Below are 27694 nucleotides of genomic sequence, written 5' to 3'. Positions count from 1 at the left end.
TGCGGAAATAAACAAAGTAAAAACTTCAACATAACACATCACTTATTAACCCTTTTAAGTGGATTCCTTTTTCAACCAAACATTTATATCAATATTTAAAATATAAAATGAAGAAGTCAAAGCAACAAAATGTTCTCCTGCCTAATAACCCAAACAGAACCTTTTAAATGTAGGTAATAAACCAAATGGAGGAACAGAAAGTGTGATATTTGTTCTGTAAATGGAAGACGTCGCTCACCACAGCGTTTAAATCCTTCAGTGTGCCGGTTTGTTAGGTCTCCAAGCTGCAGACTTTACTAAATATAATTTTTTACATTGTTTCTCCTCTTGGTGGGCACTGTGTTAATGTATTTACAGCTGAATGATGAACAACTTTCTGATGAAGTCGGCGCCTTGTGCTCAGTTTTCTGAGCTTTTTGCAGATTTTGGACAGACTGAAGAATTAAACTGTGCAGCAGTGTGGATGTTGAACCCTGATAGGAAGGACAGGAAGCAGAAACGACAAGGTGCTGTGAGCTACGCGCTCCCTGGGTGCTGACAGCAAATATGGCTGAGAATTAAAAATAACCTTTCACTTCCAGCGTTGAGGCGATAAGAACCTGCTGTGTGAAACATTTCAGTATTTTTGTTCCATCTTGTCCTGAGAAGCTCAGATGTTTTGCTGGAGAACATTAATAGAATAATTTTTATGAATATTGAGGAAATCAAGGAGGAAAACTGTAAATAAAGCTCCACAGATGACAGGATAGATAATGTTGGCACCAATTAAAGTCTTTTAGCTGTAGCTGCTTCTCCATCAGAACCCAGAGGTGGTAAATCCTCCATAAGGTCCAAACGTCTGAGGGAACCAGAACACCGAGCTCCTGGCCGGTGCAGCAGCAGTCCGCCCTGAAGAGAGAAATTAACCTCCGGCTGGCTGCAGCAGCTCTGCGTCTCAAATTAAAATTCCTTATACAAGTCAGTGAAATATATGTATTTAAGATTTATTAGCCACAGGGAGCCGGCTGAGAGCGGTTAATCACGCAGCATATATACACTCGCCTTCTATAGAGCCGTATAGTTGAAATATGAACATCATAAAAGGATGGAAGACGTATGGGGGGGGGGGGCAGAGAGGATCCCTTTGTCTCCTCCGTCCCGCTCTGCCCTTCCAGAGTACCTGCAGGGCGTCTCCTGCCTCGCTGCTGAGCATCCGCTGAGCTGCGGCTCAACAGATGGCCGGCCGGCTCATTAACTTTAATAAATCTACCGTCAATTAGAGCTCAGGTAATTGGGACGCTGCGGAGGTGATTGCAGGCTAGCAGTGCTGCATCAGAGCGCCATGGCCTGTAATGAATGGCTCTCATCAGGACTCTGTGCCAGAGGGGGGGGGGGCACCACTGAAGGACGGAGGAGATAACTTCTTTACGACGTGTTCGATCACATCCGCTGACCTTGATGGGTGCGTGTTCTCCATCTGTGCTCCTCTTTGTTCTCCTGTCACCTGAGCAGACTCCTCCTCACCTCCTCTGCTGTCCATCACAGGAACACGCTCCTCCAACAACGACCCGTCTCCCACGCTGCCTTCCTCCTGCCACTCTCTGCCACTCTCTGCCACTCTCCTTAAAGTTCCCTCCTCATTAACTCCTCTTCCTCACTGCCGACCCTACCTGCCGTCTCTGGGCGTCAACACCTTCCCACCCTTTGGTGGACGGCCTCTCTGGTGCTGGAGCTTTGTGCCGACTCAGCGCCATGTGTTCCCCGCCAGAAGCAGATGCGCCTGCCAGCCGGACGCGCTGTGCTGCTGGAAGCGACACGTGTCTCATTGTTCACGCTTCAGCGAGGAGCATCATGTGGGAAACATGAAGGACAACACGCACCTTTAATTGAAACAGATCGTGTCCTGCAGATTGGCCTGTCTGCTGAACAAAGCACATCTGCTGAGGCGGCGCGTTAACGGCGGCCATGTTGTCAGCGTGATGGTGATTGAACGTGGAGCAGGAGTTGTTCTGTCTGTGATGTTCTTCTCATATCGCTTTGTTAAGGTTGGCAGACACTGGTCTGGCCTTTGACTAGGCCGTCGTGCCTTGACTCTTTCCTTTGATCCAGCCAGGCCACCGTAGAGACGGTGTGTCGGTCTGGAGAGGAGCTGGTAGAGGAGGGACTAAGAGGATCGGCGTCAGCAGGTTGGAAATGATCGGATAACCACGGATGTGACGTAGAAAACCCACGCGCTCTGCTTTAGACATGCTTAGTCCGTGAAACACGTCGTTCCATCAGGCAAACGCTCCGATAAACGATTCATGTTAGTTTTGTCTAAAGAACCTGAGGATACATGAACTCATTTGCTCTCTGAATTCTCCAAGGCACCAAGCAGCAAAAGATCAGAGGCTTTATTTCTCATAGCTAGCAGACATCTGGTGGATCAGACGTTAGCTTGAGCCGCTACAGCGCCGCTAACGGCCGACCTGCTCAGCGTGTCTTAAATCTGCAGATGTATGTCTCTGGTTACTGGTGCATTATGGGTACTTGTCCACTAAGCCTCTGTGTTTGCTCCTGTGACAGCAGCTCAGATTTATTGGAGCCTTTTCTCTTTTTTCTCTTTTTTGTGAATATGTTTTTATCTCGGCCTCGGCTGCTACCGGCTCGTCTTTTATTGTTTGGAGGCCGGTGTTGATCAGAGGCGCTTTCATCGAGGCGCGTCTGCCGTTCACTGAAAGCTCAGAATTGCTCACTTGGGAGGTTATTTGCTCAGAAAAGAAGATGTTGTTTGGAGAGAGTGATTTTCCTTAAGCCTCCCTGTGGGGGCCATCGGCTGACGGACTCTGGGAGTTACGTCTGTCTTTAAATTCTCTGCGGCTGATGCACCTTTTGTTCCCTGACAGCAGCAGGATGTGGAAACATGAGGAGAACAGAGGAAGGTGAGAGGAGACGATAACTTTTAACTGTCTGCTGTCTGCGGGCGCTCTGGGTTTTATTAGGTGATAAGGAACGGATTCCAGGAGGCAGAGGTCGTTTTTTTTGGTTGTTGGAACTCGTATGATCGTATTATGGGCTGGAGCTCCGCCTCCTCTGCTACTTAAACTTCAGATCATGCTCCAGCTGCTTTACAGCTGTAAGAAAGATTATCACTTTCTCATTGGCTGGGGTCTGTGTGGCTTTTTACTCACACCCTGACAGAGACGGCCAGTTTGAGACAAAAGTGGTAAAAATAAGTCTTCAGACTGGACTTGGTCTCCTGTAACGAGGAGGAAGAGGAAGAGGAAGGTGGCCTGTGAGCTGCAGGCTGCGGCTGCTGCAGGTTTTACTGTGAAAGCTGATTATCAGTCCGTGATGCTGGTGGATCATTATGGGATGTAAACTGACAATCTGCTCATGTTGGCTGCAGCTTCATAAAAACGACCACAGGAACGTCTCTCTGCTGTAATCAACCACCTCAGATCACCTGAGAACTGATTAACGGAGCTCCCTCCCTGCTAAGGCGTTCCCCGCCTTCGTCTCTCTCTGCTTCAGCTGCTCCGCCCACTGCAGCGGCCATCTTGGATTGAGACCCCTCAGAGTTGAGCTTTGTCTCAAAGATGGACGCCTGGACTGACTCGAACTCTTGCTTTTTCTGATCTTCATCACATTCTTCACTGGAGTTGTCTTCCTTTGGGAAAAGTTGATAAACCGCATGAACCTGAGAAGTTTCTCTTTCACCGCAGTCTTCACTAACGCTGACCACCTCCAGCTGTGGCTCCAGCTGTTCTTCTTGGAGTTACTGCTCAGCTGTGTCCTCTGATCTCCTGTCTCTTTGGAAAGAGGCGGCCGGTGCATCCGGAGCAGGGAGGCTGAAGCTGAGGAGGAGGCGGCTGCAGCACCGGGCGGGTCTGGGCGGGTCAGGGTGGGTCAGGGCGGGTCAGTGTCTCCAGAGACGCTCCATCCAGCTTCACGTTGCTGCAGTCTGCACCGTTTAAAGCCTCGGCTGAATGAACAAAAGGCTGAATAGAACCACCTGACTGGACATGTTGACAGGATGGACCTAAATCTGGAGACACTTTCCTCTTTCATCATGTAACAAGTTCCCACATGTGAGAATTTACAAGTGAGCTGAAAAATGCACATCTTCAATATTCCTGGACCATAATGCTTCACTAAATATCTGTATTTAAACATCAGTAGTTATGGCAGGTGGTGTCTTTAAGGCCTTCCTGACAATAACCTGCAACTGGAATCAGCTTCATGCATCAATGAAGAGGAATCAGTAGGTTTGCAGCTGGGGTCATCACAGCAGTTCCTGTCTGAGAGGAACAGCTGCTGTAAACCCTTCTTTCCCACAGAAAACCTCATCTAACCAAGAATAAGCTGGAACTTCTCGTGTTGAACCGTCTACAGGAAATGTTTGATTCTGGATCATTGTGCAGGTTTTCCCACCAGATTTCTGGGAAGAGTTTCTGGTATTTGGAGCAAAGATCTCTGGTTGGACACGTCATGGTCAACCAGAAACACACGGGACACTTCTTCATTATTTCAGGATGTGGTTGGTTAGCTCGGCTCGCTGTGGGACGGCCTCCCAATGAAATACACGCCTTTCCACCTGCTTTAGACTTTAGCGTCTTCATAGAAGTCTTGATCGGTCCCTTCATGCTTTTGTGGTTGAAGCACAAAAATAAATAAGTTTAGTTGAAGCAGCTTTGCTGGGAACCAGTAACTGGACATGGACCTTGTTACTCTGTTGCCGCAGAAGAAGACTTTATTTACTATAAATGTTATAACTGGAGCTTATTGATAGGAAGTAAACATATTAGCAGGAAAAGGCAGAAAATCCTCATCCCTACATGTTACTGAACCGACATCATGAAAATGGAAAGTTTGACATCGGACCCGAATGCCCGCTGAGCTCAGAACCCGGTGACAGGAGGAATGTCTTCAGGTAGAAAGCATGGTGGTGGAAGCGTCATGCTGTGGGATGGATTATTACCGTGATTCTGGTATATCATATGTTGCTTTGCATCGTACAGTTTGAGCTCTGAGGACGACTGAAAATATCGTACACCTACCTCTAAAATCCTCAGCTTCACATCAGCAGCCTGATGGTTGAGGCTGGTCACAGCTGGATGTTCCAACAGGACAACGGTCGCAGACACACACCAGAACTTCTCTGAACTTCTTCAGACCTGAGACGGTCCTCACACACAGACGCTGTTCTGAAGAAGGTCCAGCAGAGACTGGACTTCCTGCTGCAGCTCCAGAAGTCCCACCTTCCCCTGGAGCTGCTGGTCGTCTTCTCCATGGCCATCGTTCACTGTGTGGTTCAGAACATCCACAGAACAGAACCGGTCCAAACTACAGCAGTAATGCCTGCAGGGAGGACCATCAGGCCTGAGCAGGTCAGGAAAAGACCAGCTAACATCTCTGCTAGCATCTCTGCAGAACCCACACATCCTGGACACCAGCAGTTCAGACTTTCACCTCCAGGGCGGCGCTGCAGAGCACTGTTTGCTGAAACCAGTTTCTCCCCCAGGCGTCTCTCTGGTGGACACCATGATGGACACCATGATGGACACCATGAGCTCCTCTCCGCCTCAGCTGCTCTGCTGAGGAACTTCATCTCTACATTTCTATTATCACAACCTATAAACGTTCAGTGTGTGAAACATCAGGGAATTAATTGTTTGCTTGTGTGTTCAATCTTGGCCAATAAAGTCTGATTGTGAGCTTCTGGAATGACCTTCCCAGAGTCCTGTGAGCCCAGGGAAGATTTATGGACCTTTAAAAGTTGAACCTTTGTCAGGATTTACTGGGTTCTGCCAGGCGAGCCGTGCCATGAGCAGCCAGGATGAAGTAGCAGCTGGCTGATGGATTCAGAAAGCTTGTGGTAGAGGTACATGTGGATATTTGGACCTGGTGTGGATCTGGTGTGGATCAGAATCGATCCGGCCTCCTGATGGGGATGAAAGCTTCTGCCTCTGGTTTGGAAGCAGAGCAGCGAGGGGAGATCTGCCTGAAGCCTCATCAGAACCCTGTTCCTCAACAGAACATCAGAAGGCCCGGACGGCATCTTCTCAGGATGTTGGTTCGGTTCTGGATGGTCCACTGTTCCTGCTGCTTGTAGTTGTTTTTGTTTTATGGAAGCTGAAATAAAATGAGCCTTTAACTGATGACAGATGCAGTTTTTTGTGTTTTGGATCATTAAAGTACCTGCATGGGATCCAAAGGGCCCAGTCTCAGCGCCCCTGGTTCTGGTTCCGGACCTGTGGAACAGCTGGGACAAAGAACCGCGGTTCCTCCAGGCTGCGATACTTCTCTCTGACAGCAGGGGGCACTGTGGGATGTTCCTCCATGGAGAACAAAGGGCTGGAAGCTGATCATCTCCATCCAGGGAGAACAAAGGAGCAGCAGCTTTCTTCCTTTCTCTGCATCCAGAGCTCCTCGTTAGAGATGAAAGGTTCAGACAAAAGAACCGTATCGATGCGCGGAACGTTTGAAACCGCAGTAAACCTTCATGTTCTGCAGTTCCCCCTCTGTTCTGCTCGCTTGCAGGTTCACTTCTCCTGTTTTTAAGAAGAGGGAACTTCTCTGTGGATCTTTGCTGTGCTGCCTGTGAGGATCTGGGAAGGTTTGGTGCTCAGACAGGATCTGCTGATCTCCTCTCCTTCCTGCTGGGATCAGATCGGCCATCAGACAGAAAAGTTTATGAGTCACTGAGTCCGGCCTGGAAGTCAGACAGCAGTGAATGATCGGTGGGCTGCAGCCAGGTTGGACTCATGGAGATTAAATCTGTGTTTCTCAGCAGCCTGGAGATGTAGGGACCTGAAGCATCGCACATGCACACTCCTCCTGATCCAGACCTGGTTAAACGATCCTTTAGCTGCCGCTGCTTTCTTTGCTCCATCCCGTTTATCTTAGAATGTAAATATGGATGAAATATCTTTTCCCCCTCTCACGTTTTAATTACTTTAACATGTTTATTTCTCACGCCGTCACATAAACAAATCTGAAAACACGGCTGTTAATCTGGACTTTATCTGAGCAGCTGCTGTAAAGCGATGAGCCAATAAAATAAAATATGGATCATCAGACCCTCTCAGTTTTTACGCACCTCACAAACAAACACCATCTCCAGGTTCTCACACCATAATCTTGCATTTTATCTTATTTTCTGCTATTCCACTGCTTCGCTCATGGAGAAATCATATCGGATATAATAAAATACAGATTAGGAAACATTAATTCTGTCCAGGGTTCCTCTGGTTCTGGGTGTCTCCACGCGTCTGTTGCATAAATCCAGCGGTGCATCACATCTGGGGTGGATGTAGGTCAGGGTGGGTCGTCTCTGAGCCGAGTTCCTCACAAAGCAGGAAACTTCTGCCAAGCCACCAGGTATTTATTAAATATATGAAACAAGTTAGAAAACCGTTGACGTCTGGATGTTCTCCTGTGGGTGGAAATGAGGTTCTCCATGGCTGTGTTGCTCTGAGACGGACCGGCGAGCTGCTGAGGGTGGACGCCGCCTCTGGCCTCTGGCTCGCTCTTCCTGCAAAAAGGGAACTAAAAGTAGATAAAATTTTCTTGAAATGTTTGTGTTTTTCCTTGATTTGAGCAGCTAAATAAGACTATTCGCAAATGGGATGAGTATCTTTACCCCTAAAATAAGATAATTAGATATCCTGCACTTGAAATAAGATGATAGAGGTGAAGTGTTCTTATTTTAAGTGCAAAACTCTTATTTTATCGGCAAATAGTCTTATTTACCTGCTCAAATCAAGGAAAAATACAAACATTTCAAGAACACTTTATTTTGAGTTCCCTTTTTGCAGTGTCTTCATCGTTTGCACATAAATTGTCGAATCAAAAGTCAGTTTCTGAATGTTTCCTGTTGCTCTGCATCATTTACTGATGATTGTGTTATTTTAATGTTTTCTTTCTTCTTTACATCTTTTTCTGGTGATAATAAAGTGTTTTAATGAACTCTACCGTTCCATTCTCAGCCAGGTTGCTCCTGTTGTTTCTTCCTAACTTGATGGGTCTTTTCCTCTTATTTCAGTAATCTCATAAATCATGCAGGCCAAGCTCAGGATCTTATTTTTCATCATATTGGTTCTCCTCCACTGCAGCGCGCTGAGTTTCTGTCTGAAGAAGACTACAAAACATTTCTTCATCATTTTGTGAATGAGGTCTTGGACCTGAAGTCTAAAATCTTCTCCTCATGTTGGTGTTCCTAAGTGTCAGAATCATTTACTTCATTTTTAAATGGTTAGACGTGATGACTTGGCTTTATTTACTGGCTAAATGAAGCGCTCACCATGCTCCTTAGAGATATGCCCTCCTCTGTCTTGTCCAGCATCGGTTCTTCATTGATGTCATCACCAGAGTCCTGACGGGACTCTGTCTGGTTCTGGTTCTCTGGATCTGGTTCTCTGATTCTGGTTCTCTGGATCTGGTTCTCTGGATCTGGTTCTTTGGATCTGGTTCTCTGGTTCTGGTTCTCTGGATCTGGTTCTTTGGATCTGGTTCTCTGGTTCTGGTTCACTGGTTCTCTGGTTCTGGTTCTCTGGATCTGGTTCTCTGGTTCTCTGGTTCTCTGGTTCTGGTTCTCTGATTCTGGTTCTCTGGATCTGGTTCTGGTTCTCTGATTCTGGTTCTCTAGTTCTGGTTCTCTGGTTCTGGTTCTCTGGATCTGGTCCTCTGGATCTGGTTCATTGGTTCTCTGGTTCTGGCTCTCTGGTTCTCTGGATCTGGTTCTCTGGTTCTCTGGATCTGGTTCTTTGAAACTGGTTCTCTGGTTCTGGTTCACTGGTTCTCTGGTTCTGGTTCTCTGATTCTGGTTCTCTAGTTCTGGTTCTCTGGTTCTGGTTCTCTGGTTCTCTGGATCTGGTTCTCTGGATCTGGTTCTCTGGTTCTGGATCTGGTTCTCTAGTTCTGGTTCTCTGGTTCTCTGGATCTGGTTCTCTGGATCTGGTTCTCTGGTTCTGGATCTGGTTCTCTGGATCTGGTTCTTTGGTTCTCTGGTTCTTGTTCTCTGGATCTGGTTCTCTGGTTCTCTGGTTCTGGTTCTCTGGTTCTGGTTCTCTGGATCTGGTTCTCTGGATCTGGTTCTCTGGTTGTGGTTCTCTGGATCTGGTTCTCTGGATCTGGTTCTCTGGTTGTGGTTCTCTGGATCTGGTTCTCTGGTTCTCTGGATCTGGTTCTCTGGATCTGTGATTGAATTTCCTCCTCCTGTCGAGGCTGAAGATGTTCTACATCTCCGACTCCTGCTCCTCCCTCCATCGTTCCAGCTGACGGCGGTCTGATGGATCGTCTGATGGATCGTCTGATGGATCGTCTCAGGCCGCGGTTCTCCTGCTGTGACCTCCTCCCTGAGCAGAGTGGTTACATCTGAAGCAGGTCTTTGTTCTCTGTGTGAAGGAGGACACGTGTTATAAAACCAACAAATCAGCCAGAGAGCCGTCAGCCCCTGCAGCTCGTCATGAACCCATGCATCACGCATCACGCATCACGCGTCACGCATCACGCGTCAGTCTGTGGTGATGAACGCGTTCCTGCTCCTCGCTCTGAAGAACGGCTTTAATAACCTGCAGCTCCTGGTTTAACTGCAGCTCTAAAACGTTTGTGTGAGCTCACATATCAAGGAGATCCGTCTGAACACTCCTTCCTTCCTTCCTTCCTTCCTTCCTTCCTTCCTTCCTTCCTTCCTTCCTTCCTTCCTTCCTTCCTTCCTTCCTACCAATACTCCTTCCTTCCTTCCTTCCTTCCTTCCTTCCTTCCTTCCTTCCTTCCTTCCTTCCTACCAATACTCCTTTCTTCCTTCCTTCCTTCCTACCAATACTCCTTCCTTCCTTCCTTCCTTTCTTCCTTCCTTCCTTCCTACCAAAACTCCTTCCTTCCTTGCTTCCTTGCTTCCTTGCTTGCTTCCTTCCTTCCTTGCTTCCTTGCTTTCTTCCTTGCTTCCTTGCTTCCTTCCTTCCTTCCTTCTCTTTAGGCCCAGTGGATGGGGCCTAATTAACTTTAGTAATGCGTCATAAACATGAAAACATGGAGGGTAATCCCATCATGGCTGCAGGCAGAGCTCAGTTATAATCAGGCAGAGAAATGCTGGAATCTGCCTTTAATCAGCAGCAGAGCCTCCGTCTCTCAGACTGGAGGCTTTATTAAGATTAATAAGATCAGATCTGGAGTCTAGGAGCAAACCTCTGATCTGTTTAATGCAAACGTTGCTTTTATTGAACATCTTTATTATAAACGTATAACTTGTTATTTATGTCATCCTGGACTTCCCAGCGCGCTCAGTGACTGTTCACATCCTCCTGACCGCTGCAGGGGTTCTGATCCGGTTCTGATCCGGTTCTGATCCGGTCCCAGACGCTTCAGGATGCTGCAGCATATCTATGTCTGTAAACAGATTTAGATCCACAGATTCTCACAGACATCTTTTAACCTCTCATTCAGAATCTCTCAGGTCTCTTTTAGACCCGAATATTTTCTTTTCATCCTCTTTGAAAACAAGAAATATATATTTTCTACCAAAAGCTTCACTTAAGACTGAAAACTTAAACCTTTCAACTTTTAAGACGTTTCTTTGGTGTCTCCTAAACCTAAATGTGTCTTAGAGATATTTCTTGTAGAGAGATTTATTTTGCTTCTCGATGTTGTTGACGTTTAAACAGGAAGAAGGTGGTTTAGACCCAATAAATGCCTCCAGGTTTACATAAAACAACAAAAGAACTCAATACAACAAACTCGGCTGACTATCTCAGATCAAAGAGTTTCATCGTTAACTCTTTCTAAAATCTGTTAAATGTTTTTCTCTCAGTCTAATTAAATCTCCTAAATGCTTCTTTAGGCCATAAATGACCCAAATAATTCAGATGTTTGAATTTTATTTTGCACAGCGTTGTTTTTCAGTGTCTACCAGCAGAGAGACAGCTCTGGTTTAGTTTGGGCTTTTTTTCTGGCTGCTGGTTCTGACCATCTGGCTCTGTCTGGCTGGTTCTGACCGGATGGTTCTGTCCGGCTGGTTCTGATTGGCTGGTTCTGTCTGTCTGGTTCTGTCCGGCTGGTTCTGACCGGCTGGTTCTGTCTGGCTGGTTCTGACCGGATGGTTCTGTCCGGCTGGTTCTGACCGGCTGGTTCTGATTGGCTGGTTCAGACCGGATGGTTCTGACCGGTTGGTTCTGATTGGCTGGTTCTGACTGGCTGGTTCTGTCAGCAGGCGGATCCTGAAGGCGTGTCCTGCTGCCTTTTATCCATTAACCACAAACGGGTCCGGCTGGTTTCAGAAACCGTCTGCATCGCTGATCTATGAGCTGCTGGACCTCCAGAACCTGGAGGAACCTGGAGGAACCCAGAGGAACCTGGAGCCCACCGGGCCGTTAACCAGAGGCGCGGCACCTTGGGCAGCTTTTTAATTGGCTGAGCAGCTTCTCACCACATCTGCATGCAGACCAGGCAGTTAGAAACTCACTGATCTGAAAACCTGTTGGGATGTTCTGGGGATTTGTTTCCTTCCTTTTATGCTCCACCCCCCCCCCCCCCCCTTCTGCAGAGAGGAGCACCTTGGGTCACAGATGAATAATTTAAAAGCTCTCCCGTTTTAAATTAGACGTGACCTTGCAGTACAGAGGCCCGTGGCTGATGAAGCTTAAAAAGAGTCTAATTTGCTTTGCAAGCTCCTGTTTGACGGAGATCTGCCTGGAAGGGATTCAGCGCTCAGATGTAGAAACATGTCGGCCCCCCTGCAGGCCCCCCCATGATCCGCCCTGTTCTCTGCAGAGGGAGGAAATAATGCATGAAGAGCTGCAGCGAGCAGACGGCCGGCTGTCAGAGCCAAAGGTTGGAAACAATAAGCGTGAGGAGGACGTCGCTGCTGCTGCATGAGGCGAGGAAGAGGCGTTTATTTATGGAGAATGGAGGTCACAGCGTGCCGTGCTCGTTGTTTCCCTGCAGGGCCTCAGCGCTTAACGAGAAAACACAAACAGATTCCTGCTGAATCTTTAATGTTCCCGCTTTAAAGTGCGACTGCAGGAGACGCGTGTCGACTGGCAGCTCCTACGACACGAAGCCTCAGGAGGAAGTTCCTTCAGAGGCTGGAAGACAGGAACCAGGAACATTTGTCAGGAATATTCAGCGTCTCCAACAACAGGCCTACAGGCAAAGCTCCTTTCTCTGAAACTGCCTGATTTTCTGTTGCTGCATTTAAATAGTTTAGATGTGAGTCTTTGTTTTAAAATAAAAGGCTGTGAAGGAGTCAGGAAGCAGCCTTCTGGATCTTTTCCTACCAAACAGTCAGACATTCCCAGAAACTTTTAACGTTGTCTGAACAACGTTCCTGCTGGCTTTCTGAAACTCTTTTATTTTCCACCTTATCTATGTTATCAGCTCTCTTTGGGCTGCAGCACCGTCCTGTTTTTTCCTGCAGACCAAGGCAGCAGTGGGATCTGCTTAAGCTGCTGCTATTAGCTCCCTCAGCTAGTGATCAGGGAGACATGTTGGTTTATGATTACTACGTAACTTATTATTTTATTATTTTGACTCTGTTGGACTAACGCTCTGAGATCTTTGCCTAAACTTTGCACTAAACTACTTTCTGCTCCAGACTATCAGGACTAAACATGGCATGATGTGAACAGGACTTTTTGAAAGATAACGTTCAGACCGTCATCTCTGCTCTGGTTTAATTCAATTAATTTTATTTCTATAGCGTCAATTAACATCATCATCATGAAGGTTCTTTCCAAAGTCAGCCTCCATCAGATCCTCCAGGTTGGTGAGAAAGTTTCCTCTCTAAGGAAACCCAGCAGGTTGCATCAAGTCTCTCCAAGCAGCATTCACTCCTCCTGAAAGAGCGTAGAGCCACAGTGGACAGTCGTCTGCATTGTTGATGGCTTTGCAGCAATCCCTCATACTGAGCATGCATGAAGCGACAGTGGAGAGGAAAACTCCCCTTTAACAGGGAGGAGAACCTCCAGCAGAACCAGAACCAGGCTCAGTGTGAACGCTCATCTGCCTCCACCCACTGGGGCTTAGAGAAGACAGAGCAGAGACACAGAAAGCACAGAAGCTCACATTGACCCAGGAGTACTTTCTATGGTAGAGAAGACAGAGCAGAGACACAGAAAGCACAGAAGCTCACATTGACCCAGGAGTACTTTCTATGTTAGAGAAGACAGAGCAGAGACACAGAAAGCACAGAAGCTCACATTGACCCAGGAGTACTTTCTATGGTAGATGGTAATAGAGGATGATCTGCCTCCCCTGATGATGTCACAGCTAACAGAAAACCAGACCAGGTGTACCTTCTATGAAGAGAAAAATGACAGAGAACAAAAAGTTAAAAGCTGAAATAACAACAAGCAATGCAGATTGGAGAGCAGTAGGAGAACTCAGCAGAGAGAGAGAAATAGACCCTGATGTCCTCCAGCAGCCTAAGCCTATAGCAGCATAACTATAGAGATAGCTCAGGGTAACATGAGCCACTCTGACTAGAAGCTTTGTCACAAAGGAAAGTTTTAAGATTAGTCTTAAAAGTAGACGGGGTGTCTGCCTCACGGACCAAAACTGGGAGTTGGTTCCACAGGAGAGGAGCTTGATAGCTAAAGGATCTGCCTCCCATTCTACTTTTAGAGACTCTAGGAACCACCAGCAGACCTGCAGTCTGAGAGCGAAGTGCTCTGTTAGGAACATACGGGGTAATCAGAGCTCTGATATATGATGGAGCTTGATTATTAAGGGCTTTATACGTTAGAAGGAGAATTTTAACTTTGTTGTTCGGTGTTCCAGACTCTCTCTGATCATGCAGTCAGTTGTTGCTCCTCCATCCAGTCTGTCAGTGAGCCGCCATGCTACGCTCTCATGGGAAGCAGAATGAAAACGCATGAAACGGCGACACAATCAGAGGGAAAATGTCTGATTTTAACTTGATGGGAGAAAATGGGGTCACTGAGGTGTTGGAGGTTAATGTGAGCGACGAGGCGGAGAGAATGAAAGGAGGAGCTGAAATAACTGGAAAGTTTCCTCAAAGGGATAAAGGAATATTATGATTGAGCTTTGACCTTCAGGGTCAGAGATGGGGGTCCACCTCAGACTGAAGTGTGGGAACTTCTACTGACGGCTGAGTGAGAACATATTTTTAATATATTAACTACCAAAGTGAAGACCTTTTTATGTTCTCACTTTACAGCAGAGGTAGGCAGTAGAAAAGGTTAAAAAGACTGGAAGTCAGTGGAAGGTCCTTAGTAAGTATTTTAGTGTGTGTTTGGGGGGGGGGGGGGGGATTAATCCTTGCGGAAACCGCGTTAAACCACTTGGTGATTATCCAATTAATTTAATTCAGAGCATGTCGGGTTGGTGAGTCCAGCTCTGAACCTGGCGGTGGGAGCCTTCAGCAGATTTAAAACTCATGACATCCATTCTGATTCTGCCCTGGCTATAAAAGCATTGCAGACAAGTTTACTTTGTTATTCTACTTGGTAAAAATGATATTCATCCAAAGAAAACCATCCGATTGCATGGAGTCATTAGCTGAGCTGCAGTGAATGATGGCGAGTTAGCGGAAACAGGGTAAAACTGATCATCTGGTCCCCTTTTCTTTCCAGCTTTGCTGCAGCTTGTTCAGACCTAGTTAACATAGTTAACACTGAAGGTCTCACCACAGCATTTCAATCAGGTGGAAGTTCGGACTTTGACTAGACCGTTGCAGCACCTTGGCTCTTTCCTCTTTCAGACGTTCTGTTGAAGCCTCGCTGCTGTGTTTGGGAACGTTGTTCTGTTCAGGACCCGGTCTGGACCAACGTCTAACACTGATGGAGCCATAATCTGACTCCAGGACTTCATCTTTGGCCCCTGGACTGCAAAGGGGCCCAAACTATGACCCCCCCCCCCCCCCCCCCCCCACACACACACCACCATGTCTGAAACCTGGTGTTTGCAAGGGCCAAGAAAACGTCAGTTTCTTTGTTTTGTGTGTGTGTGTGTAGGGGGGGGGGGGGGTAAACAAGACTTCTCACAACATTTTTCGGGTTTTGTCAAAGTTGCAGTGAAATGCAATACTGTAAAATGTACAGATTGGATCTTGTCAGTAGTAAACCCGCAGGTTGGGGGTCTGTGACATTCATGTAGTCGGGCCTGAGGAGGCGCTGCTGAGTAACACAATGGACAAATATTTAACTCCGCCCACTTCATCAAGTAAGATAAGAGCCAAATCTGATAAAATTAGGAAGAATGACAACGGTTCCATTGAGTTTGATCTAATCTCCACCAAATTAGGTGTATTTATATATATTTTTAAAAACATACATAATTCCTAATGTATTTAACAGGAGAAATGGCTTTTTAAAAATACTATCAGCGTGAGGAATCTAAAGGCGTCCCTGGCCACGTAAAGTTTGAGCTCCCCTGCCATAATATATATATAATATACTGAATCACTGAATATCTCATTAAAATAGCTCGGCAAAATGTCTTTACTTATCATACTAATAATGATATTAATTATCAAGTTCGCCACTTGAAGCATCTCACATCATCAGAGTTTTATTGTTACCATCTGAATGAAAACAGGGTAAATATCGGATCAAGGCATTCAGTCAGAATAAATTTGGACAGTTTTTGCTTCTTTCACTGTCTTTCTCTTTGTTTCTGCTGGACGTCCATCCTGGACAGGTTGGCAGCAGCTGAGATGTTCTCCACCCAGGAACAGTCCTCCTCTCTGCAGGTGATGGACTCAGACGGTCTGCTGACCTTATGACCTTTCCCAGGTCATCAGGACCAGAAGATCAGACCTTCTCTCCTGGACCTTCTCATGTCTGCTAACAAGCTCAGGGTCCGTGCCGTGTCGATGTTCCTGCAGGCCTCTCCAGCTGTTAGTCGCTGCTTCGGCTCATTAGAGGCCTGATTGGTGAGATCCTGATCTGAGAACGTGAGGCGTCCCCCAGGAGGAGCTCCTCGCTGGGCTTAATGGTCCCAGACCAGATGTCCACTGATGCTGCTCTGCTGGAGCCTGAATCATTTAGAGCGTGTTCATCAAAGTGAAGCTGATGTCTCACTACGACACGGCAGCTCCAGGTCTTCCAGATCTCCCTGCAGCTCGCTGTGACCCACGATGGCGGCAGCGTTAGCCGCTGCTAACGAGCCACGCCGCCCCGTTAATGCGGACGACGCCGGCCTGATCGTTCCTCCGTACGTTGGTGAACATCCTGAGAGGCGGTGCAGGCCTGCTGTCTGTGAAGCTGCCAGTAGCCGTTGGTGGGGGGGGGGGGGGGGGGGGATCAAAGCGGTGGAGCAGCTTCAGAAACACAGCAGGTGTCCGCATCGTGGATTCTCCCACCCAGAACACATCAAAGCTGAGCTTAAAGCTTTTACACCAAAGACTCTCTGCTCTGTTTGAAAAGTGAAAAACATTCATTTATCTGAAGGAAAGTTTGTGTTTTAAAATAATAACTGTCTAAAGACAGAAATGCTAATGTGGGCACACAGCCCCTTTTATCGTGGTCTTCAAAAACTGTGAGAAGGTTTAATTTACAGAAGGCCAGAAGGGCCACGATCCACAAAGTCTATGCAAATAAAGTCGTATTGATGAGTGTGAATGTGTAACTGACTGTAAAGCGCTTTGGGGCCGGCGGACTAGTTAAAGTAGAAGCTATTCACCATTTATGAGCTGGAGCGGCTCTGGTCAGTTCATTGGTTTGTTTGCTGCCGTAGAGAGAAGCTGCTGGCCTCCAGGATCCTCCAGGATCCTCCAGGTTCCTCCAGGTTCCTCCAGGATCCTCCAGGTTCTTCCAGGTTCTTCCAGGTTTCTCCAGGTTCCTCCAGGATCCTCCAGATTCCTCCAGGTTCCTCCTGCTGGCCTCCAGGATCCTCCAGGATCCTCCAGGTTCCTCCAGGTTCCTCCAGATTCCAGCACACTTTTCTCCTTCAAAGACACCAGCTACGCTTAAATGGACAAAAGTAATCGGAATAAAATGCCGATGGGAATAGAAAGCGTTGTGTAAACAAGCCGATCTGAATACGATGATCAGATTAAACTCAGTTGGAATGAAATGTTAATCCAAATGAGACGGGAGGTTAATGCCGACTGATAATCCGATCAATGTTCATATAAACGCTTGTCAGGCTCAAGTTATTCAGAACGTGTGACATGAACGTGACGTATTTCTGCAGAAATATGGCGGAAAGCAAAACTGTCTGGGATCCCGATACAATCTTTCTGTTCAAAAGTAACGTTTCAACTGTAATTAGAACATTATGCAAGTTCAGTCTGGACACTCTGAGGACAAATGAACTCTATTTGCTATTTTTGTTGTTTAGCAAAGACAGAAGTTGTTCTTCTGTGTTTTTTAAGGGGAGTTTGATCTCTGCGCATGTCAGAGTGGTTCTGTTCTGAATAAAGTCAGGTGCATAAACACACATTATGGTCGGATTAACTGATTGTAAACCAGAACGTGTTTGTGAAGCAGCTGCAGGACAGAAGTGTTTAGCGTCCTTCACAGATGCTTTAGTGTCGTTGTAGAAGACATTTTGGAGGTTTAATGAGGTGTTCAGCTTAAGCTCAGGCTTCCAGCTGAAAGGGGAACATTACGCTGCTATGGGACGTGAATTTTAATGAATGCACTTTCTGCATTTGGCTGTTATTTTAGTTTAGGAGAGCTGACTGGACAGCCTCCCTGCAGCTGCAGATGTGAACCAATGTTTGCTGTTCAGCAGTCAGACCCCTGCACGGCGCTCCAAGCTCCGCCTCCTGCAGCATGGCGCTGATGCTCTCCTGGCTGTGACCTTTGACCTCATCCTCTGTCACATGCTTGTTTTAGTGGGCGAGTTAATAAGGGATTAAATGTTTTAATGAGTCACGGTGACACTGCTGGCTCCCCCCTGACTCCATCACATGCTTCATAGATGGATGGGTTCAGGATCAGCAGCTGCACCACAGGCTGCCTGTCCTCCACTCAAACAACCAGGAGATCAACTCAGACTCAGCTTGTTTCTGCTCTGCTGGGGTTTTAATGTCAAATCAGAGAAAAGGCCACACTTAGTTCAGTTCGTGGAGGTTGGAAGCCATTAGTTTCTGGGCAGCTCTGTGATGTACGACTGACCAGCTGCATCGCCGTCTGCTTTGGGGCCCGCAACGCCTCGGCCTGGAGATGTGCAGAGAGAGCGTTGAGGACAGCAGAGAGAACCATCAGACAGCGCTAACCTCCAGCAGCTCTGCAGATCTAAGTCCTGCTGCCAGATTGTCTAAAGCGAGACGAGGCTTTTTCTTTCAACACTTCGAAGCAGCCATACTCCTCCAGTGTTCTTCTAACCATCATGGCCTCTAACATTTAACCTGAGGCCTGTAGAGTCTGAGGTGGAGCTCCTGGTTTCTGGTCATTCCTCTGAGCTTCCTGCTCTGACCTGGACTAAACCTTCTGGGAAGGTTGGCAGCTGCTGAGATGTTCTCATCCTGGGAATAATCTTCCTCTCTGCAGGATGATGGACTTCAAACACGTTTAAACCTGATATGAGTCACATTGACAGATTTAGATAAAAAAATATTTAAATTATTACTATAATTTTACCAAAAGGTTTGTTTCCGATGGGAAAAGATCAACCGTTTCAAAATATATTTCTTATCTGCCTCTTAAGACGTAAAAACAGAGCGACCCATTCTGAGATCAGCTGAGCAGGTTTCTGTGGTTCTGGTATGAGATGATGCTTCCTAGGTGACGGGATCCAGAGAGCTGGAGGACCTCCTCACCTACTCCCCCCCACAGATTCTTCAACCCGGACTTTGACTAGGCCGTTAATCCTGCTGTTAGATATTTTGAGATCACAGATGCTGGAGCATCTGAAAGCAGCTACTGGGAAACAACAGAGAACTCGCTGACACTGAGGACGTGTCCAATGTGGCACACATAAACAAATGAACAGTTATCTCAGGGCAGCAGGTACGTGTGGATGAACATTGGAGTCTTTAGTATTTCACAGTCTGGCAGTGATACGTCTTCTACGGACAGCATGTGGGGGGGGAGGGGGGGAGGGGGGGGATCCGCTCCTGCTCATCTATATTAAGCTAACCAGGAGTTGGGGGCTCTCGCCTCCTCATTTCACCTTTTCCTGCATCATGATCAATATGAGAGATCAATATGAAGCTGTACCATTCCTCTAACTAGTTCAGATTAAATGTGTTAAAGTATAGTTTCTGCCTATAGAGTCTATTCTTACTAAAGAAGTCATTAAGAAAAGACTGAAGGACTGGGAGGACTACCAATAGGGGGCAGCAATCTTACAACTGGGTTTCTGCCCGACCTGGAAGTGGATCTTTTATTTAAAACAAAAACTGAAAGATTAAAGTCCTCCAGGGGTGTGAATCATTGCATTTTAGAGCCTTTTCAACCTGAACGGGCTTCTCATTGCTGATGTCTCTCCGTCTCGGCATCGTGCCAAAGCACAGCTATATGCTCCTGCTGTTATGGAATGGGTCACCTCTGCTAGATCCTGTCGGTGATTTCACTCACAGCCGATCATTCAGCGTTTAGCAGAACCTTTATTTACCTGGTTGCTCATGTAAGGATATCAGAGGATTTCCCAGGAGTAAATCAGCCCAATCATATCAAACGGTGAGGGCAGTTTGGTTTGAAGGTGCAGACGATGGGGAAAGATAAAGCTGCTGATATTTTAGCTGGAAGTGAACCAGAGCACTGAAAGCTCTCAGTCAGACCTTCTGAGTTGTTCATCCTCAGACAGAAAACTACTGATTTAAGCAAAGAAAAAAGCTTTCATTGTTTTCTTTTAAAACCATCTGAGGGTTTAGCTGATTGCTACAACTGTGACCTGATGAGCTTCAATAAACTGCGTTCTTCTTCTTCTTCTTCTTCTTCTTCTTCTTCTTCTTCTTCTTCTTCTGCCACCTGATGGCCCTCAGCAGCAGAATGAAGACTTCCTGCAAACCAAAGGCTTCAGCGTTTTAGACGCGTCGGTTTCTCTCTCACAATTAGTTTCTCTGTTGTATAGAATAAACATGTTCCTGTGGGAGTGGGGGTGTTCCTGGGTGGATGGTCCCTGTTGTTGTTGGTTCTGTCTGTGTTCCAGTTGCAGCAGCCATCCACAGATTAATCCACGGCTTTCAACAGGAGCCAGAAATCTGCTCTTTTCATCCTGTTTCAGGCGGGTTTGTTAAATCTTCCGCTGCCAGCTGTTTTGGAGACAAAGGAGGCTTTTTAAAAACCAGCTTTGTGTCTGATTTAGTCAGTTCTGCTGTCAGACTGACGTATTTCACATGTTGATCTCTATATTCTGTTCAGCTTCACAGCCGCAGAGCATAAACTGCTCTAATCCTCTGGCATGTCGAGCAGCTGTGTCTCTGGAAGAAGGAGCTCTGAAAGCTTTAAAGGAGGAGTCTGGTCAAAGTCAGAATTCAAACTGCTGAAAGTGCTTTAAGTATATAATTATTACATACTGTTCAATAAATGATAAGCTTTTTTAATGAAGAGTAATTTTCATTTGAAGGTCCTTTTATGGGGGCAGCCATCTTGGTGATGAACAGTTCTGCCTCCTCCCAGTTTGTGACGTCAGGTCAAGGTATCGGCTGTAGAGCAAGTCCCAATGCCCTATCTGTCCCCTTGTAAATAAATATCAGTTTTCATGCCGAAATATATTTTTTCAATTCAATTTTATTTATATAGCGCCAAATCATGAAACATGTCATCTCAAGGCACTTTACAAAATCAAGTTCAATCATATTATACAGATTGGGTCAGATTATACAGATTGGTCAAAAATGTCCTATATAAGGAAACCAGTTGATTGCATCAAAGTCCCGACAAGCAGCAGTCACTCCTGGGGAACCGTAGAGCCACAGGGAGAGTCATCTGCATTGTACATGGCTTTGCTGCAATCCCTCATACTGAGCAAGCATGAAGCGACAGTGGAAAGAAAAACTCCCCATTAACGGGAAGGAAAACCTCCGGCAGAGGTTTTAACCCCTTAAACAAAGATAGACACGGCATTAAGCATTTAAATTTAAATTAATGCTAATTTTACATTTTAGAGACATAAAAAGACAACAAATAAGCATTAAAGTACGGTTTATGGGTTGGGTTCTGCAGTGTTATGAGTATAAAACTCATCGTTAGAACCAATCTCTGCTCAAAATGGTGATCTGCACCACAGATTATTTTTTTTAGCTAAAACTACATTTCTTAGAACAGGGGGAGTAAATGCTGTTGAGAAAGTGATTTAATGGTGAAGTATCTGCCAGGTCTCAGCTGCTCTGCTCCGTCCTCCTGCTGCCACCAGAACAGGAAGACGTTCTGAAGAAGACGAGGAGGAGGAAGAGGTGATGAAGGGCTTCCTATCAGCACGGTGACCCGTGGAGGGAAACGCTGTTCTGCCGCTCAGGGGCCCATTAGGTCCGGCTGGCTCTGGATGCGGCTCCGCAGGCTGGAGCGGTCGCTCTTAGCTGTGAATGAGGCCGCCGGGAATGAACTGCAGGTCTGAGGCAGATGGAGAGCTGATCTTTGATCCTCACATACTGTTACCTGGGAAGAGCTCCTAATGGGATTCAGGGACTCATGCTGGGTTTAATGGTCCAGGAGCCCCGGATGGAGCGGTGATGATGGGACTCAGGTTATTGGACCGTGGGAGGAAGACGTAGCTGCTGTAGTCTTTGGCTGGTCGTTCCTCACCTGTAACCTCAGAGAGATCCTGTTGCTGTCTGGACACCAGCCTGATTGCATTCAGTTCTGATGCTTCGTGTCTCCCTGGTTCTGATCCGCCCATCATCCTCTGCTGTGCCTGAAAAGAGTTCTTCATCACTCCTCCGGCCGCCAGCAGCAGCTTCTAGAACAGGGGTCACCAACATGGCGCTCCTTTCTACGTTAGATGGTAATAATGGAAGATCTGCCTCCCCTGATGATGTCACAGCTAACAGAACACCAGACCAGGTATACCTTCTATGATGAGAAAAAGCTAAAAGCTGAAATAACAACAAACAATGCAGATTGGAGAGCAGTAGGAGAACTCAGCAGAGAGAGAGAAATAGACCCTGATGTCCTCAGCAGCCTAAGACTATAGCAGCATAACTATAGAGGTAGCTCAGGGTAACATGAGCCACTCTGACTAGAAGCTTTGTCACAAAGGAAAGTTTTAAGATTAATCTTAAAAGTAGACGGGGTGTCTGCCTGACGGACCAAAACTGGGAGTTGGTTCCACAGGAGAGGAGCCTGATAGCTAAAGGATCTGCCTCCCATTCTACTTTTAGAGACTCTAGGAACCACCAGCAGACCTGCAGTCTGAGAGCGAAGTGCTCTGTTAGGAACATACGGGGTAATCAGAGCTCTGATATATGATGGAGCTTGATTATTAAGGGCTTTATATGTTAGAAGGAGAATTTTAAATTCTATTCTTGATTTAACAGGAAGCCAATGAAGGGAAGCTAAAATTGGAGAAATATGATCCCTCTGGTTGATTTTCATCAGAACTCTTGCTGCAGCATTTTGGATCAGCTGAAGGCTTTGAACTGCATTTTGTGGACTTCCTGATAGTAAAGAATTACAATAGTCCAGCCTTGAAATAGTTTTCTGGGACATTTCTTTTGCCAAATGGATGATTCATCAGAGAAAACAACTTTGCTCCAGGTTCCTGCTTGGATGGAGGTCCTCCTTTGTTGCTCTTCATGCAGATGAAATTCCACCAAGATGCTGCCAATGTTGACCAAGCTCTGCACTGGTGGCAGCTCGCTGGCCCCTTGATGATCCACAGACCTGTTCTCTCTTGGCTGAAAGGCCTGCAGCTTTTATCTGCCAACAGAAGAGGATCTGCTGACCATTTGGTCCTAAAACTAGGAGAAATGTGTTTTTAGGTGGAGTTAACGAATCATTATTAATGAATCGTTAAACTCTTTGCAGTGAATGCGGCTGATTCTAAATGATCCATCCTCTTCTGCAGTGGGTTAATAAATGCTGCCTCCTGGTCACATAAAACACTGAGAGCTGCACCAGAGTTAAAAACGGCTGAAGTTTCAATTCCAGAGGCCGCATTGATTCATGTGAGCTTCTCCTTCATCATGATGGTGGATGTCATGAAGAAAGGAAAAGATGCGCAGGAGATTTTCTGGGTAACTCTGGGAAAAGAAAAGCAGCTTGGATGTGATTGATTTTGATATTTGCAGCATTTTCAGCCTCCATCCTGAGCCTCAGAGGGCTGCCTGTTATCTCCACCTAATCACACCGTGACGATGAGGAGGAGGAGGAGGAAGGAGGAAGGAGGGTGTCCTGCATCAAACTGACAGCTGATTACATCTCCACCTCATCTTCTCCTCACACACAGAACGGAGGCGATGATGAGGATGCTGCCTCCTCACAGCCACGTTCAGACACATCAGGCCGAGTGGAGGAGAAACCAGAGGAAGATCAGAGACATGGAGAAGATCCCTGCAGCCGATGTGGGGGGAGTGAAACCTGACCTTCATCCATCCTTCAGCTCATCTTCCTCTCAGAATGAATGGTGTCTTCCTCCTCTTGTCCTCGTTTCAAGGGTTAAAGAACAAGTTCAGTCTGGAGATCAAAGATCTAAATCAGGCGAGCCCAAAGTGCATTTCAGGAAAGATTTAGTCTACATGAAAGATTCGTCTGATGGAGATGGAAACATTTTATTTTTATTAGGGTAAAATTAATACAGACAGGTTATGATCTTACACCTGAAAACGTATTCATCTTTTAATAACCACACTTTTTACATTCTATTTAATTTCATAGTAAATCTGTCTGAGGACTTTTGTGCATTAAAAGCTGTCTTTTTTTTCCAAATCATTTATTAAAATTGGCACGTTTTTTCAAAGAAATCCTGTTTTCATATTGCAAGGCCAAAAATAATTCTGTTCTGTTTTTTTATCAACTGAGTCTAATATAATTGGCAAACTGGGTGATCATCTTTTAATAAAACAAACGTGCAAACCCCATTTTTAACTATGGCTCTACGGTGATTTAACATTATTTTCCTTCAGAAAATCAGAATAATTTGTTTAATTCAAATTAGCACATTTTATAAAGCAGGTAAAAAAAATTCACAACATGATTTTTGTTGATTCTTATTATTTTTTTGGTCCTCGAGTACTTTTGACTTTTGGTCCACGTGCCAAAAAGTTTGGACACCCCTGCTCTAAATGATCAAACATTAAACATCTTGTCTTCCTTTGAAATATTAAAGTCTTCCTTTGAAGGATTAAAGAACGCGTTCAGTCTGGAGATCAGAGATTTAAATGATCCAACATTAAACAGATTAAAACAAACTAAACTAAGACCTCCAGCCTTCTCTAAATGAAATGCAAGGTGCACGACTTTTTCTCTCCGAGTATTTTCGCTGATTTACGTGAGTTAGTGCTGATACATCATGTCACGCAAAGCATTGTGGGATACCTTACAGCTCGTTAGCGGCGGTAAGGCGCTGTAATGCTAACTTAGCTGCGTGAGGAAGCATAGAGGCTCCTTCTGCCTCCTTTCATGCTGACTGCACATGGAGCCGTGTTCATTTATCAGCATATCTCAGCTTGGACTACAAAGTGGTGGATTTGTGAAACTGGAAAGGTGGAAGTCCAGGACTTTGTTCTGCAGCGCAGCAGCAAATCCTGTGACGTCATTATCCAGGAAACGTAATCGAGAACAGAGAAAACTGAAGAGCTGAACAATACGACCCAGACAGAATCTAACGATCTGAAGTAGACCAGAAAAGCAAAAACAGGAAATCTGTTAATTTAATAAAACTGAGTTTATTTATATAACAGCAGCAGGATTAAACTGACCACATATTGCTTTACAGAAATGTTCTTACTGAGACGACACAAATTGTTTTATATTGAATTAGATTTTACTGAATAACTTTGCTGCCTGAATCGTCCAATCAGACGTTTGCAGTAACTATAAAGTGACAAAATTTGGTCCTGAACTTCCTGGTTCTCCATGGCTTTCATCAGTGAGAAGAAAATCTCATTTCTCTTTAAATCTGATGTCCTGCAGCCAGAAAAGGTGAGTTAAAGGTCTGAGTGGAGACGTTTTCCCCTGATTGTCCCCCACAGACGAAGGCTCCGTGTCTGTGGGGGGGGGGGGAGCAAAGATCTCATCGATCTTTGCTCCTGAAGGAAGGATGATGGAGGCAGCTGATGATCTAGTTTTTCCCTGCAGGGACCCGACAGATTATTAGTTTGTATCGAACTGAAGAGGCTCAGAGGGAAAATCCTCCGACTGAAGCAGGGTTCTGCTCATTAAGCTCCTTCAGGGAGGCGACAGAATCAAAAAGAAGGCAGACGTCACGCGTGTGGAAGGTACCTTCTCAGGTAAAGCTGTGATCTATGAAGATAAGGAGAGGTCCATGTCTGCGCCTGCTAATCAGAACCAGCAGAACCAGCCGGACCTCCTCCTCCGCCCCGGCAGAACTCTCCAGAACTCTGTGGTGTTCCCCGGCCAGAGGAGATGTTCAGACGTTCATATAAATTCCTCTTTTACTGCAGAATCACTGAAACTAAAGGAAAAATCTTTGAGTTTTTCAGTGGAGGAAAAATCTTTTGTTGAGGAAGCCGTGGGACAATTGTTTGGATCTCACCCAATATTTGTAAAATAAACTTAATATTTTAGGTTTACAGTTGAGCTACAGTATTTCTAGACAACTTTGATCAGTAATCAGAACCAAACCAGCTCTGTACGGAGTGGCAGAAGTATAATCTAAATATAGTTATTTATCCAGGTGTGTTCAAAGTGGACCACTGATTAGTTTTAGTTAAATCGGCTGTGAAATAAATGAAAAACTTTTGAATAATCTGCTGGAAGAGATGATTTATCTTCAAAGGACCACGGCTGTCCAGGGACTTTTTGTTCTCAAAAGCAAACTTTAGTCTGTTTTTAACTCCTTTATTAAACTTGGCTGAATACAAAGACAGAGAAACCCAAATGCTGCTCTGACACTGAGAATAAAAACAGGTTTTCTGTTTTTTTCCAACCAGTTCAAAAGAATTTACAGACTGGATGCCCTTCTTTTAACGAGGCCCAAGTCTTTTTTAGTTTCTTTTTACTCAGTCCTTTCCCACAAAGCCATGTGACTATTTTATTTTATTTAAAGTGTTGCATATTTAGCATCACTGTTCATGAGACTAAAGATCTAAAGCTCAGCCTGTTGCAGCTTCTCTGAGGGTTCTGGAGGAGAGAAGGTCACGTTTATATCCAGACCTTCTCTCCTGATCTCACTGTGAAGCTGATTGTTAATAGAAGCTGTTTGCTCCTCAGTGAAGACGGCGGTTGATGACATCGTGGTTTGGAGGTGGACAAACTGGGGCCGATGGAGGAGGAGATGCCCTTCGTCTCTCCTCCTCCTCCTCCTCCTCCTTCACAGTCGTGCGTCTTGCTGAACAGCCGAGGCAACAAACCCGTTTCTGATGCAATCTTCCTCTTATCCATCCAAACTCCATTACAGCTCCTGCAGGGATGCAGGAAGCGGCGGGACAGAAGCGTCTCCTCCTCCCATTTATCTGATCATTCAGGGTGAATGAACAGAACCAGAGAGCCGCTATCTGCAGGTCCATCAGCCGCAGCGACAATGCAGCAGCAAACGGCTTCACTCGCTCTCAGACTGCAAGATCCTGCTTTGGGAACACTTTTTACTAAAGTTCACATCCCAGCAGGCTGCTTCTCTGAAGAACACTGAGCGTATTTTTATAGATTTATGTTTAAAACATCTTTATTTGCAGCAAAGCAGAATTAAAGTCAGCTTCCTTGTTTTCAGATTATCTGTAAATTTGAAACAGAGGAGGAAACGCGGCTCAGCTCCAGATGTTTGACTCATGCTGGTACAGGATGAGATGTGAAGATGTTTCATGGACCTTTCACTGGACGGACGGTCTTCATCCGTTCTGCAGAACTTTATTATTCAGCATGTAGGGAGATGCTGGAAGATGGAGGCGACCCAGAGGTGATCAGGTGCAGCCCAGGTGTGGCGCTGCTCAGGTTGTCCTCGTTTTCTCTCTTCTGTCCGCTCTGCAGCTCTGTCATCTGTTTTATCTGTCTGTCCTCATCGACTGACAGCATCCACACAAAGTTTCATTTTCAGAAACATCAACATGTGGAGGCCTCAGCAGCTGCTAGCAGCAAAGCTCTGCCAGTGGGATCAGGAATGGATCAGTGATGGATGGATTCACACGGACTGACAGCTTCAGCACAAACAGACCAGCTTCAGCTTCAGGAATAAAGGATTCTGTTCCATTCAGTTTATTTCTATAACACCAATTCATGAAACATCATCAAGGCTCTTTCCAAAGTCAAATTCAATCAAATTACAGAGATTGAACAGCTGCGTTTGTTTCTGAGATAGAAGAAGAAGCTCAACTTGCTGAATGATTTCTTTTTCACACCAAACTTTTCTGAGCTTTGATCGGCTTCTCTGGTCTCTGAGGGTCACAGGGGAGAAGGAGCTGAGATCTGAGCCTTTCATGGTGTTGGTGGATCAGTAACGAGAGAAACCGTCAAACCCGACCAGAACCGAGCTTCACGGCAGCATTCAGAAGCTTTTGATTCAGTGAAAGCCCAGAAAGCAGCTCTGCATCCTTCCAGAGGAATTTACAGAGAAACGGTTTAAATGAGTTTAGAGCTAAAGGCTCCTTCTGCTGCTCCTCTCTGCGTTAACCAAGCCCAGGGGCTTCTGGGTAATTGATCTCGCTGCTGAATAACAGCTTTAGTGCTGCTTCCAGACAACTTTGACTCAAAGTGGATCACAAGCAACA

At 45.9% G+C, this 27694-nt stretch overlaps 1 long non-coding RNA gene across 1 annotated transcript in view; it reads left to right on the top strand.

The window, feature by feature from the left end:
• LOC110367185 overlaps nucleotides 1-23850 on the top strand; it is a 34624-nt gene extending 10774 nt beyond the window's left edge. The window contains exon 3 of the long non-coding RNA XR_002427289.2: nucleotides 23260-23850. This is a non-coding gene — a long non-coding RNA (uncharacterized LOC110367185). The remainder of the gene's footprint in view (nucleotides 1-23259) is intronic.
• The last annotated feature ends 3844 nt before the right edge of the window (nucleotides 23851-27694 follow it).

This window comes from Fundulus heteroclitus, unplaced genomic scaffold (assembly GCF_011125445.2).
Source record: "Fundulus heteroclitus isolate FHET01 unplaced genomic scaffold, MU-UCD_Fhet_4.1 scaffold_46, whole genome shotgun sequence".
In the NCBI taxonomy this organism is placed as follows: domain Eukaryota; kingdom Metazoa; phylum Chordata; class Actinopteri; order Cyprinodontiformes; family Fundulidae; genus Fundulus; species Fundulus heteroclitus.
The sequence above is the reverse complement of the archived record's forward strand: the minus strand, read 5'-3'. Positions and strand labels throughout refer to the sequence as shown.